This window comes from Danio aesculapii, chromosome 19 (genome assembly GCF_903798145.1).
Source record: "Danio aesculapii chromosome 19, fDanAes4.1, whole genome shotgun sequence".
NCBI classification, from domain to species: domain Eukaryota; kingdom Metazoa; phylum Chordata; class Actinopteri; order Cypriniformes; family Danionidae; genus Danio; species Danio aesculapii.
The window spans coordinates 38,626,075-38,639,147 of NC_079453.1; the positions used below are offsets into that span (position 1 = coordinate 38,626,075).

Here is a 13,073-nt window from a genome sequence, read left to right on the forward strand (position 1 = left end):
AAGCCTTTTTCTATAGGCTATTTTCACCATGATGGCATAGCAGTCAAAATATGACAAATGAGCTCATGTATGGGACAAATTCTGAACCTTTGCCATTGAGGGGTGAGTCTTCCGAACCACCACACCCACCCCTGGCTACGGGCCTGTTATATTACATATGATATACAATTATATAACATTATGTAAATTATATTACACCATGGATGTAATTTTTGAACCTTCATATCAAGTTAAGTTGGCAATCACTGCATTACTTATTTTCTCCCTCTGTCTTTCCCATTAGAAGCTTTATACGTCTGTTTTACCAATGCACAAACATCTATTCCAGTAAAGTCGTTTGTGTAATGCTGATTTGACCCCAAAATGCACTGCACAAAACAAAGAGAAAGAAACAGCAACTAGCAGCAGTGCTTCTTTGTTTCAAAGCCTTGTAAATGCCACCCAATCCCGCATTATTCATCCTGACGCGAAGATTATTCCTTGCATTCCATAATTTTACTCATAAACCTCTTTAAACACCACCAGCGCATTCATTCATTAAATAGCAGATTTGCTCTTCGGATGTGTTTGCATGTCGTCGCGTGTACGACTGCATCTCTCTCTGCCCCTCCTCCCGTACAGGAGCGGGGTGCTGCGGGGAGCTCCGCCGACCAATGGAAGCGCGAGGCACGGGCAGAGGGAATCCTGAGCGCCGCTGTCAGGATCTCAAACAGCGGCGAGTAACAGACCGTCCGCACGCGCACCAAACCCTCTCACCCGGAGGAATATTCACTATTATCCGTACGGGAAAGCGAGTCTGAACCGCTAACTTAAACGCAAGGTAAGCAAAATACGGATGCGTTTATTCTTGAATTGCGTGGTTTTATTGTTTATTTTAAGACTTGCGATGAGTGAAAATAAAATGCACGTTTGTTTACAGTGCAGAGTGGTCTTCACACGTTATGTGCACGATATTGCGCCTACACTACTCCTGATGGATAATTCCTACATGATAGCACATTAATTTTTGAAGATGACTAGTAGGTGCACCTGTACTGAGTGAGCAGGGGTTTAATAAATGACTGAAGCACTTGCAACTTGACAGCACTTGGAAGTTTTGTCACGGAGAATCAGAGCACTTTGAGGACTGATCAGGGACCTCTGAACCTTGGAGCAACTTAAGTTAATAAATAATTGATTGCTGACCGTGAAAGCATGTCCTGGATGTGGATGCAGCTCACTGTTCAACCGCATTAAGGTCCGAGATGGATGTTAGGGGTCCGTAAATTGAAGTAGACTGTCAATGCACATTTGAAAAAAGGCTGTGGAGCTATTGGTCTGTGGTTTGTCCTGAAAATGAGATTTGCTCTCATGTGATTCTGTGAAAGTATTGATTAAAATTGGTCCCTTGTCCAGTTTATTGCATGAGAGATCACTGCCAAGTAAGTGGATAGCTGAACATTCTTCATATACAAAATGGTTTTTGGCAGGGTCTTCAAGACATGTTGTGCATGAGCATTTGAGAAGTGAGGTATACTGATTTATGTCTATTTTTCATATCACATATACAGTGTACTGCAACATCAGAGAAGGAGGGTGAAATATAACATTGCATGAGATAATTTGCATTGATCTTGATGTTGTTTGATGTCTTGATGTTGCTGGCTTTCCAGTTTCTGCACATGCAGCTCGAGCAGAAGCGAACTGAATAAGTAGGTTAACTAACTGCTCATTGACTCAATTATATTCCACCCTTATTTAGAAAAAAATGACACGTGAACCAGTGTTTGATTCATTTTGCTTCTGCTAGCATAGAGATTTGTGCTTGGGGGGAAAAGATATACCTAATTGTTGGGATTGAAAAAAGGGATCAGTGCTAATTATGGCAAGATAAATGCTTATGTTATTTATATCTTCCAAATCCTTTTAATTCTACTATTTGTCACAAAAGGACTGAGAAAATGGAAGCATATTTATATGTGCATTATGTGTTTTGGTGGTGGGATTTTTTTGGGAGTCAGTTACAAATTAAAATCAATTTTATTATAGACAAACGAGAGTGAAATGTTTTAAAGGTGCTATATATGAAAGATTTTTCATGTAATTTTTATTGACAGTGAGTGAATAGCTTGTGAAAAAAATTTACTGATAGACATTCCTTTCCTTAGGTTGTTTGTGAAAGCATATGTTGAATAATTTTTAAATGAAGAACTCATTTTGCTGGAAAATCAAAAGGATATGAACAGTTTGTTCGAAAGCCTCTTATCCATTCTATGGCACTCAAAACAAATGTTTAAATCATAAAAAGAGAAATAAAATCTTATCTTTGACATATAAGAAGTCATTGGACTATAAAAAACATACTGTAAGTTTCAGTTTGACCCAATATGTTTTTAAGATTTTGAAGGTCACATTCGAGATCCTGGACAACACAAATCTTATGTTGCACAGGTATATTTTTGGCAATAAAATACTTTGTATGGGTCAAAATAATATAGTTTTATTATATATATATATATATATATATATATATATATATATATATATATATATATATATATATATATATATATATATATATATATATATATATATAAACACACAGTTGAAGTCAGAATTATTAGCCCCCCTTTAAGTTTTTTTTTCTTATTTAAATATTTTTATTAAATATTTCCCAAATGATTTTTAACAGAGCAAGGAAATTTTCAAAGTATGTCTTATAATATTTTTTCTTCTGGAGAAAGTCCTAATTGTTTTATTTCATTTAGAATAAAAGCAGTTTTAAATTTTTTAAAAAGCATTTAAGGTAAAAAATATTAGTCCCTTTAAGCAATTTTTTTTCGATAGTCTACAGAACAAACCATCATTATACAATAACTTGCCTAATTATCATAACCTGCCTAGTTAACCTAATTAACCTAGTTAAGCCTTTAAATGTCACTTTATAGAAGTGTCTTGAAAAATATCTAGTCAAATATTATTTACTGTCATCATGGCAAAGATAAAATAAATCAGAAATGAGTTATTAAAACCATTTTGTTTAGAAATGTGTTGAAATATTTTTCTCTCCGTTAAACAGAAATTGGGAATAAAAACAAACAGAGGGGCTAATAATTCTGACTTCAACTGTATATATATATATATATATATATATATATATATATATATATATATATATATATATATATATATATATATATATATATATATATATATATATATATTATTATTATTATTATTATTATTATTATTATTATTATTATTATTTATTTTTTTTGCGTTAGAATGTTAAGTTAACATCATGTTTCATGAAGATATTTTTGAAATTCTCTATAAATATAAAAAAAATACATTTTACAATTAATAATATGCATTGCTAGGCATTTAATTCAGACAGTTTTAAGTTCTTTTCTCAATACCTTGATTTTTTGAAGCCTCAAAATACAGATTTTTAAATATTGTCCTTTCCTGACAAACCACAAAGCTTATTTATTCAGCTTTCAGATTATGTATAAATTCATTCATTCATTCATTCATTCATTCATTCATTCATTCATTTTCTTTTCGGCTTAGTCCCTTTATTAATCTGGGGTTGCCACAGCGGGATGAACCGCCAACTTATCCAGCATATGTTTTACACAGCGGATGCTCTTCCAGCTGCAACCCATCACTAGGAAACATCCATACTTTCTCATTCACACACATACAGCACGGACAATTTAGCTTACCCAATTCACATATAGTGCATGTTTTTGGACTTGTGAAGGAAACCGGAGCACCCAGAGGAAACCCACGCAAACACGGGGAGAACATGCAAACTCAACACTGAAATGCCAACTAACCCAGCCGGGGCTCGACCCAGCGGCCTTCTTGCTGTGAGGCGATTGTGCTACACACTCCTCCACCATGCTGCCTTGATGTTTAAATAATAATCGATAATAAAAAGACCCTTTTGAGGATCGCAAATATGTTTCATAATCAAAAAGACATTTTTAATTGATCAAGAATTGCAGAGTTTGTGCAAACTGCAAACATTACTATAAGATGCTTTCTGCCGTTTGTTAATTCACCGCTGTCATTTATGTTGTTAGAAAAGTACAAATATTATATATTCATCTGTTTTTTCTAGGAGTGGCATCTGGATGTTCATAATATTCAGTATACTGTATGGCTGAAAAAAATATTTCAAACCTATTTCTACTAATCACAGAATGATTACGCAAGTTGCAGGCTGCAGTTCACATAACAGGCCACCGGTGTTCCTAATACCAGGAGGATCTGAGTTCTACCTACAGCCTGTTTCAAGTTCAAGGCTGGCGCAGAGCAAGTAAATGCCTTTTCCTCCCTCCACAAAAGACCATTGGCTTAACACTATTTATAAGAGAAGCCTTTGGGGAGTTGCACTGCAGGCTGTCGACCTGTCCATTTTTATTCTGACCACCACTGTGAAGTTTGTAGCAGCTAAACACACAGTCCCCTCATGCTCTCAAGGCACAGAACGGTTCCTTTGGCATTTTCACACATATACATGTAAGACCACGTCTTTACTCGGGTTCAGAGAGTACTTATCCCCTCTGAGATTCCTCCTTCAGCTCCTGATTCCTCTTGATTTAACTCAAGCACAGCGCCGTATAGCTTTATCCAGACACACTGATTAGGAAGCTTCAGTGAGACGAGGCCCAGGATTTACACATCGGGCCTCATTTATGAGCAGTATGGATCATTCGAAATGGTGTATTTTTGTATTCTTGGTACGTTTGTGTACTAAAAATGTTCACTAAAAGGAAGACGATGTACCTGGTCTCAAGTATGTGCAAATGGAGCATAACACATCTTTTGGGAAGGGCTGTTTTATGCACAATTTTGTTTAAAAGGGGTGATCTGTACTCATTGTGCTGCATTAAAAAAACACTTTTAATCTGACACGCGATAAACCACATTGAGCATCCTGTAATAAAAAGGCCATTTTGCATTTTGCTTCTTTTATCAATAAAGGAGTTTATTGTTCTGAGTGCTTTCTGGAAGTTTATGTTCAGAGTCGTGTCTTTGGTTTATATTTGGGCCTTTAATGGCTCTTAGCTTCAGTAAAGAATGCTCTACTTCTCAAGCACTATTTTTAGCAGAATGGGTTTTTTATAGTTACTATAAGGTTCTTTAGAGATCTTTGATGTTGTAGGTTTCTGGGTTATTTAAAGCATTAGATTGTTCACTAAAGTAAGAGTTGGATGCTTTTGGATGCTTACTGTTGATAATAATAATGATATGGGGCGGCATGGTGGCTCAGTGGTTAGCACTGTCGCCTCACAGCAAGATGGATTGCTGGTTCGAGCCCTGGCTGGTTCAGTTGGCATTTCTATGTGGAGTTTGCATGTTCTCCCCGTGTTCGTGTGGGTTTCCTCCGGGTTGCTCTGGGTTCCCCCACAAGTCCAAAGACATGCGCTATTGGTGAATTGGGTAAGCTAATTTGTCTGTAGTGTATGTGTCTGGATGATTGTGTATAGATGTTTCCCAGTGATGGGTTGCGGCTGGGAGGGCATCCGCTGCATAAAAACATATGCTGGATAAATTGGCGGTTCATTCCGCTCTGGCGACCCTAGGTTAATAAAGGGACTAAGCCGAAAAGAAAGTTAATGAATGAATAATAATAATATAAAGGGCGGCATGATGGCTCAGTGGTTAACACTGTCGCCTCACAGAAAGAAGGTCACTGGTTCGAGCCTCGGCTGGGTCAGTTGGCCTTCTGTGTAAAGTTTGCATGTTCTCCTTGTTTTTGCTTGGGTTTCCTCCGGGTGCTCTGGTTTCCCCCAGAGTCCAAAGACATTCAGTGCAGGTGAATTGATTAAGCTAAATTGGTTGTAGTGAATGTGTGTGAATGCGAGAGTGGATGGTTAATTCCCAGTACTGGGTTGCGGCTGGAAGGGCATCTGCTGCATAACACATATCCTGGATAAGTTGGATAAGTTGGTGGGTCATTCCACTGTGGCGGCCCCTAATTAATAAAGGGACTAAGCTGAAAGGAAAATGAATGAATGAACTGGAAAATACTAATACAAATAATTTAAATAAATCACAAACAGTTTTTTTACTAGTTTAAAAGTTTTCATAATTTTTAATGTTAAATATTATATTTTTATTTATTTAATTATCTATTTATTTATGTATTTATTGTTAATTAATTATTCTTATTATTGGATGTCAGATACCAGAACAGTTTTGGATTCCGTCATTATTTTTAAGAGTGCATATGAGAAAGTATTAACCAACCCAGGCTCATTCTGAAAACGTATCTCTATATACATTTCTGCAGAGTGCCAAATACGCGAATCCACCAGAGGCCACTGTGTAAGCTTTTTGAGATCTCAAGTTTCTCTTGCGAGTGCCCTTCATGAGGCTGCTGTCGACTGACTGACTGACCTATCGACTGACCCATCCTCCTCCTTCCCTAAACCTGACCAATAGGACCACATTTTCAGATTTTACCACGTTCCCACCCTGTTATTTACTTGTTTATTTAATTTTTTAGCCTCTGTTTTTGTCTTACCTGCTTTCTAGAACCGTTCTTTACCGGGCTTGAACCTCGTCGTTGTGGTCAAGTATTCATCTTTATTTCTATAGCGCTTTTACAATGAAGATTGTGTCAAAGCAGCTTAAAATAGAAGATTATAGTAAATTGAAACTGCGTCAGTTCAGTTTTCACAGTTGAAGTTCAGTTTAGATCAGTTCAGTGTGGGTTAATTTTAACTGCTGAGAGTCCAAACACTGACGAGCAAATCCATCGATGCTCAGCTCCACAAGTCCCGAACCATGCAAGCCAGTGGCGACAGCAGCGAGGAACAAATTTGTGAAAGTAAAGGAAAAAAAACTTGCGAGAAACCAGGCTCAGTTGGGCATGACCATTTGTCCTGTGGCCAAACTTCTGCAGTCTAGGCGCTGGAGGCTGGAGTCTATCGACGCACATGGCGAGCTAACTGGACAAACTGGTAACACCGGGAAAGCTGTCCAGAGGTAAGCAGTCAGCTGGAATCCGCGGAAAGGAACGGCGTCATACCATGCCGTAGCATTCGTTTCAAAGACGAAATATAGCCATATGTACTTCTGCCTACATAATTTGCAATCTCCAGAAAAGTATATAGGGCTACGTTTTCAGAATGAGTCTACTGTATGTTGGTATTAGCGTTTGAAGCAAAGGTGCTGCCATTTTCCCGGATGATGTGGTTGTATTTGCTTAAGATTAAGACTTGCTATTCTTAGGTGGTGGGTATGGCTCTGATCAGCTTTGCCAATGACTAAGTGCCATTCATAAACACACAAGGAGTTGGCAGGCATTGTTTGAGTCGTACGTAATTATTATAATCATGCCGATGGTCCATTATAAGGGTCTGTCAGGATAAGACAGAATTAAATACTTTGATTCCTCCACTGAAACCCATAAAAGGAAATGAGCAAAACTCTAAACAGCACTCCTTGGTTTGTTAAAAACATTAACGGATGATCTCTAATTGAAATGATCACATATAACAGTTTGATAGTCTTCAAAACCTATTCGTCCAAATAAATAAATAAATAAAAAGGAAAAGTGAAGCACATATGAGCCGCTGGAGGGGAAAGAAATGATGTAATATGTGGAAAGATCAGATTTTAAGCAAGCATCAAACGAGCCCAATACATCAGGGTACATCAATACATGGCTCCAAGCCTAAAGATGCAGAAGATAATTGGCACAAATGTATCTGCATGTAGAAAACAAATTGCATTTTGTCCATTAGTTTGCCTATTCTCTGTGATCCTGTTCTGCGTCAGCCCTTTTTCACCCCTCTGACCCCAGTTCCAGAAAAACGATGGATGTTTCTGAGCAAAAACCAGCAGCCTTTAGCTAGACTAACCGAGTACTGCAGTGAAGCACAGTGCAGAGAAACAGGCACATCAGAGGGAAAGCGAAGAGCAAAGTGAATGGAGAACGAGTGCAGAGGGTGTGTTGAAGGCAGGAATGGGAGGATGGGGAAAAAAGCAGAAGAGTAAAACATAAACGTGCATGACTGCTGTTGCACATGCTCTAAACATATTAATATATTTTCATTGGCATAATAATGAAGATGGAGAGCGATTACGTGTGCTTTGTGTACTGTACACCTTCTCTCTTTTGGCTCTGCAAACGGTCTAGGTTTTATAAATGGTTTTAATCATGGATCAATGGACTTATGAGATGATATGTTCATCGCTCTAATTATGTTGTGATTATGAGCTCTGCCCTGAGCTCATGGTCTGAACCCTTCTTCACCTGAATCTCAGATTGCAGCTAGGAAATATGATTATTGGCCATCCCAGAGGACTCTCTGACGTCTGTGTGATGCGCCTCGAGATTCAGGAGTTTGAGACCACTGGTGAATATGCTTGTTTTGGATTTGTTTCAAACACATTAGACAGGATATACATAAATGTTTTAATCGAGGACATGCCAGATGTCCTTATAATTATAAATGCTTTAAAAGCATACATAACAGGGTGTTTTCACATTCAAATTTTGACTCAGATTTCCTTGTAAGGGTTGGATTTAGTGGTATAGCTAAATAAGAAGGGCTGTTTTACAGTATAACATATTACACCTATGGAGAGTCTCTGTTAACCACCAACACCCAACATGTATGTGACAAAGACTATAGACATAGTTTTCAATGGAGAGAAGTGTAAATGTCAGTATGGTGAATGAAACCCTACATTCTAGTACAAGAGCCAATCAACGATCGCTATAGACTGACAATTCTCGGGGGAGTTGCTCGGACCAGACATGAATTACTGCAGATTTTCTGTGATTCAAATGTTTAGTAATGAAAATAAAGAGACAGTTGTTGTTTAATTTTATTGGTGATTCCTAATATGAAATTTTATTGTAAGCTTGGCAAGCTATTTTTGAGAATAGTCACCATGAGAAGAGTCACCATGCGCAAGTTAAAACAAAAGTCACGTTTAACTATTGGCTTTCTTATGTTTACAATCACTCTCATTGGTTGGTGTGGGCAGTGAAAATAAATAATGGCGTAGTGAAATAGGAATACCTAAATAATATTTGTATTTTCAAAATGGCAAAGAAGCAGTCATGCATATTTTAATTTTTTAAAACCATGAGTAAATCTGATGATGAGCCTGATTAAAAGACATCTCCAGAAGATCGAAACTGAAATGGATCAGGGTAGCGAGAGACAGAAGCAAAGCGATTTCATGTCAGCCAGAAAACATGACAGATTAGACTGAGTCATTTTATTATATATTTTTTATTTGGCAGTTGGCATATAATAGTGGAGTAAACTGAATAGTGATTGTTCACATGATATGATTTATGTTTGTAGCTGCATGTTTGTTTTTATCCATGACTGACCTATAACGTTATATGGCACAAAATAATTAAAGACCGTTCAGAAATGTGATGCTGTTTTATTCCGCTATCACCGTTCTGGGAAAACTGAAATTGTTTGGTGGACGTCTGTCACTGGAACTTTTATTTCCTGGTTTTGTTTCGGTAATTATTCATTTATGCATTAAGCTCTGGTTATATGTATATGTGTAATTAAGAATGTTGGTTTTAAAAACTTTAATATTAACATAATTGATATTCACCATAACAATGACCCCAAATTGAACTGAACTATGAAGTTACACTGAACTAAAAACTAACACAAAGAGAAAATGTAGTCTGCTTTTTTCAGAAGTCCTCTGAAAGCCACAGTCCTTGTTACATTAAAGCACCTTAAGCAAACCATGGCTTAACAATCAGCAATGGTCAGCATCAGTCCTGCTCCTGCAGACCCTCCAGCAGTGCAGGTACACACTGAAGATGCCGGTCCACTTGGAGAAGGCAGAATTCGCTTCGCAGCAGATCAAAGTAGGCAAGCTGGCAGGCACCAGGCAGCAAACAACCCCTCCTTTCCCAGGCTCCTCTGTGAGCGTGAATTGCATTGACTGGCTATATCTCCCCGGGCATCGGGGCTCAGTGCATTACTGCATCATCCCTGCCCCCACGACTCGGCCTAATGGAAGATTTTCCATGCATGCACGCATATATAAACCAAGTCCAGCTTCAAATGCTAAACACGCTTATACACACACACACACACACACACACACACACACACTAAAAACTTGTCCTCCTGCCATCTAACTGATTCACTTGATGCTTTCTTGAACTGGGGTGTAAAATGCATTGGTGCAGTTGACCTGACTGGAGTTGATCAACTGATTGTGCGCTATGCAATTTTACTTAGCTATGTTAGACCTAGTTATTTATCTGCTGAATCAGTTTGCGTGTACACACACACTATACTAATGGTGTAGTGGACCACAAATCTCACGGTTCGGATCACATAATGGTTTTTTAGTCACTGATCGGACCGTTTTTCGAATCAGACAAAAAGCGGAGGAGACAAATGTAATTTGCTTTCCATTCATTACAAGTAGAGTACTGCAAGACAAACAGAACTTAGAACCTGTAATTTTATTAAAAATAAAATAATAAAATAATCAGCTGAATAAAAATAAAAGGTAAAATTTTCAGTACTGTGAAAAATTCACTGTTACTATTACTGTTGCTGATAATGCTAAATGTAGAAATCCAACATTATAATTTGTACAACCCATATTTATTTTTAGTCTCATTTTCAATAAATGACTCCGTTATTCACTCATAAAACTTCATGTTTCATTGCTAGATGACCATTTTTAAAGAATTATTCAGTTGCATATCTTTGATGGCTGGTTGTCACCACCTATGGGTTAAATAATGTAATTGCTGCCTACAACTACAACATTTTTGAGCGTCAAGTTAAACGCATATGACAGTGATTTTAATGTTTACCATAAACATCAGTGGGTTCATCTAAACTATAAACTGTCATGCCAGTACTTCTGTGTTATTTGACTGTTTGTAAATTCATAACTAACTCATAAGACTAAAGACTGAATCTCTTTCTTGATTTTTGCACTTTTCAAACACAGATTTGAATGCAGCGATTCAAAGGATTAATACGCAAATCACCATCATTTATGTTTTTATATACATTTATGTTGTGTGGGAGTTGAGATTCTGATCTTCTAATGGTTAATCATGCAGCTTACAAGTAGTGACAGAAAACACCTTTAATAACCTAAGAAACCCACCACATCCCGAATAATCTACCACAACTTCTTCCATCATCATTATATTTTACAGGAAAGCCTAAATGCTTTCATACATGTGATTTGAAATGCTACAATCAAGAGGCAATCTCTCTGCGATCGTTACAAATTCAGGATTAATCTACAAGTAAAAAAAAGTATTAATCCGCTGGTCACATGTGTTCCGAACCGTGGGTTGTGATCCGTACGAATCACGGATCAACCGTGATCCATTACACCCCTACACTATACTATAAATCTGTATATATCTAACACTGTGTATTAATATTGATGTAGACCAATTTAAACATTAATTAAGTAAAACATAATCTAATCATCATTCATCAACAACTTAACTTCAATTAGTTTTTTAGTTTGCTACATCCTTTAGTTTGTGATTCTTTATACAGTAAATGATCATTCCTAAATTCTAAAATGCTTATATGGTAAACATGTGCATTAACAAAAAAATTCGATATTTTTTTTTTGTTTTAGTTACATCAAACAAAATGCACTGCTATCTGCTCTGTATGAATTGTCTTGGCTCTCAAAGGACTGTATTTTCTTGGCTCTCAAAGTTTTGCTCTGAGAAATACAGGAAGGTCACAGCACCAGACTTTTGACCCACATATGCAGGTGCAACTGCTGCTCCCTTAAAGACATCACTTAACCTGCCTTGGCCCGTTTGGAAATAGAAATGAAAAAATAAAGTGGTTGCTCTCATGAAGTGAATACGATGTTAAGACTACTTCAGGTCAGATCAGTTTTAAAATTCAGACCTTTATTTTAAACTTTATCATGTGAAGAGATTCCGACACATCAGAATCAACACTTTTCTTATGCAGCTGTTGTTATATAATTTTGAAATCTTTCAAGTACAGCTTGTACCAAACTGCAGACTCTGTGTGCTGAAACATTTCTCTTTCCTTTACTCTTTCAAAATGATACAGAGAGAGAGAACACTGTGGGGGGAATGTGTAGAAAGATTTTCTGAATTTCTTTTTTGTTCAGAACTGCAGGTAGCACACTCAATGAAAACTGTAACATTTTTTCTTGTAAAACATGCTACAGTATTCTTAGAATAATTTACAATGTTGAGAAATCAGTTCAGTTTTAGATTTATTGTTGCACTTTGTGGTCTGGAGCAGTTTGCATTACCTCAGAGTAAACAAATGAGGGTGTGTGTGTGTTCAAAAGGTTTTGTGTATAGGCTTCCTCATTTTCAAAGTAATCCCTATTCGCATGAATCAACAAAAACAACTAAACACTCTCTATTATGCATGCTAGTACAGTAGGTGGCCATTTAAAGGTACCAGATTTTTTTCATCAAAATACGCCAAAAACACTAGAACATCGTTATAAACACTCAGCGGCCACTATATTAGGTACACCTTACTGGTACCAAGTTGTACCCCCTTTTGCCTTCAGAACTGCCTTAATCCTTCATGGCTTAGATTCAACAAGGTACTGAAAGAATTCCTCTTTGGTCCATATTGACATGATAGCATCACACAGTTGCTGCCGATCCATGATGCGAATCTCCCGTTCCACCACATCCCAAAGGTGCTCTATTGGATTTAGTTCTGGTGACTGTGGAGGCCATTTGAGTACAGTGAACTTATTGTCATGTTCAAGAAACCAGTCTGAGATGATTTGCGCTTTATGACATATTACGTTATCCTGCTGGAAGTAGCCATCAGAAGATGTATACACTGTGGTTATGGACACAGTCGTAATGGGCCCAAAGAGTGCCAAGAAAATATCCCCCACACCATTACACCACCACCACTAGCCTGAATCATTGATACAAAGCAGTATGGATCCATGCTTTCATGTTGTTGATGCCAAATTCTGACCATACCATCGGAATGTCGCTGCAGAAATTGAGACTCATCAGGCCAGTCAACGTTTTTCCAATCTCCTATTATATAATTTTTGTGAGCCTGTGT

At 37.3% G+C, this 13,073-nt stretch overlaps 1 protein-coding gene across 1 annotated transcript in view; it reads left to right on the forward strand.

Annotated features, from left to right (window-relative positions):
* The first annotated feature begins 721 nt into the window (after positions 1-721).
* Positions 722-13,073, forward strand: part of dlgap3 (discs, large (Drosophila) homolog-associated protein 3) — a 299,829-nt gene continuing 287,477 nt past the window's right edge. Inside the window, exon 1 of the mRNA XM_056479735.1 lies at positions 722-820. The gene's annotated coding sequence lies outside the window, so the exon portion shown is untranslated. The remainder of the gene's footprint in view (positions 821-13,073) is intronic.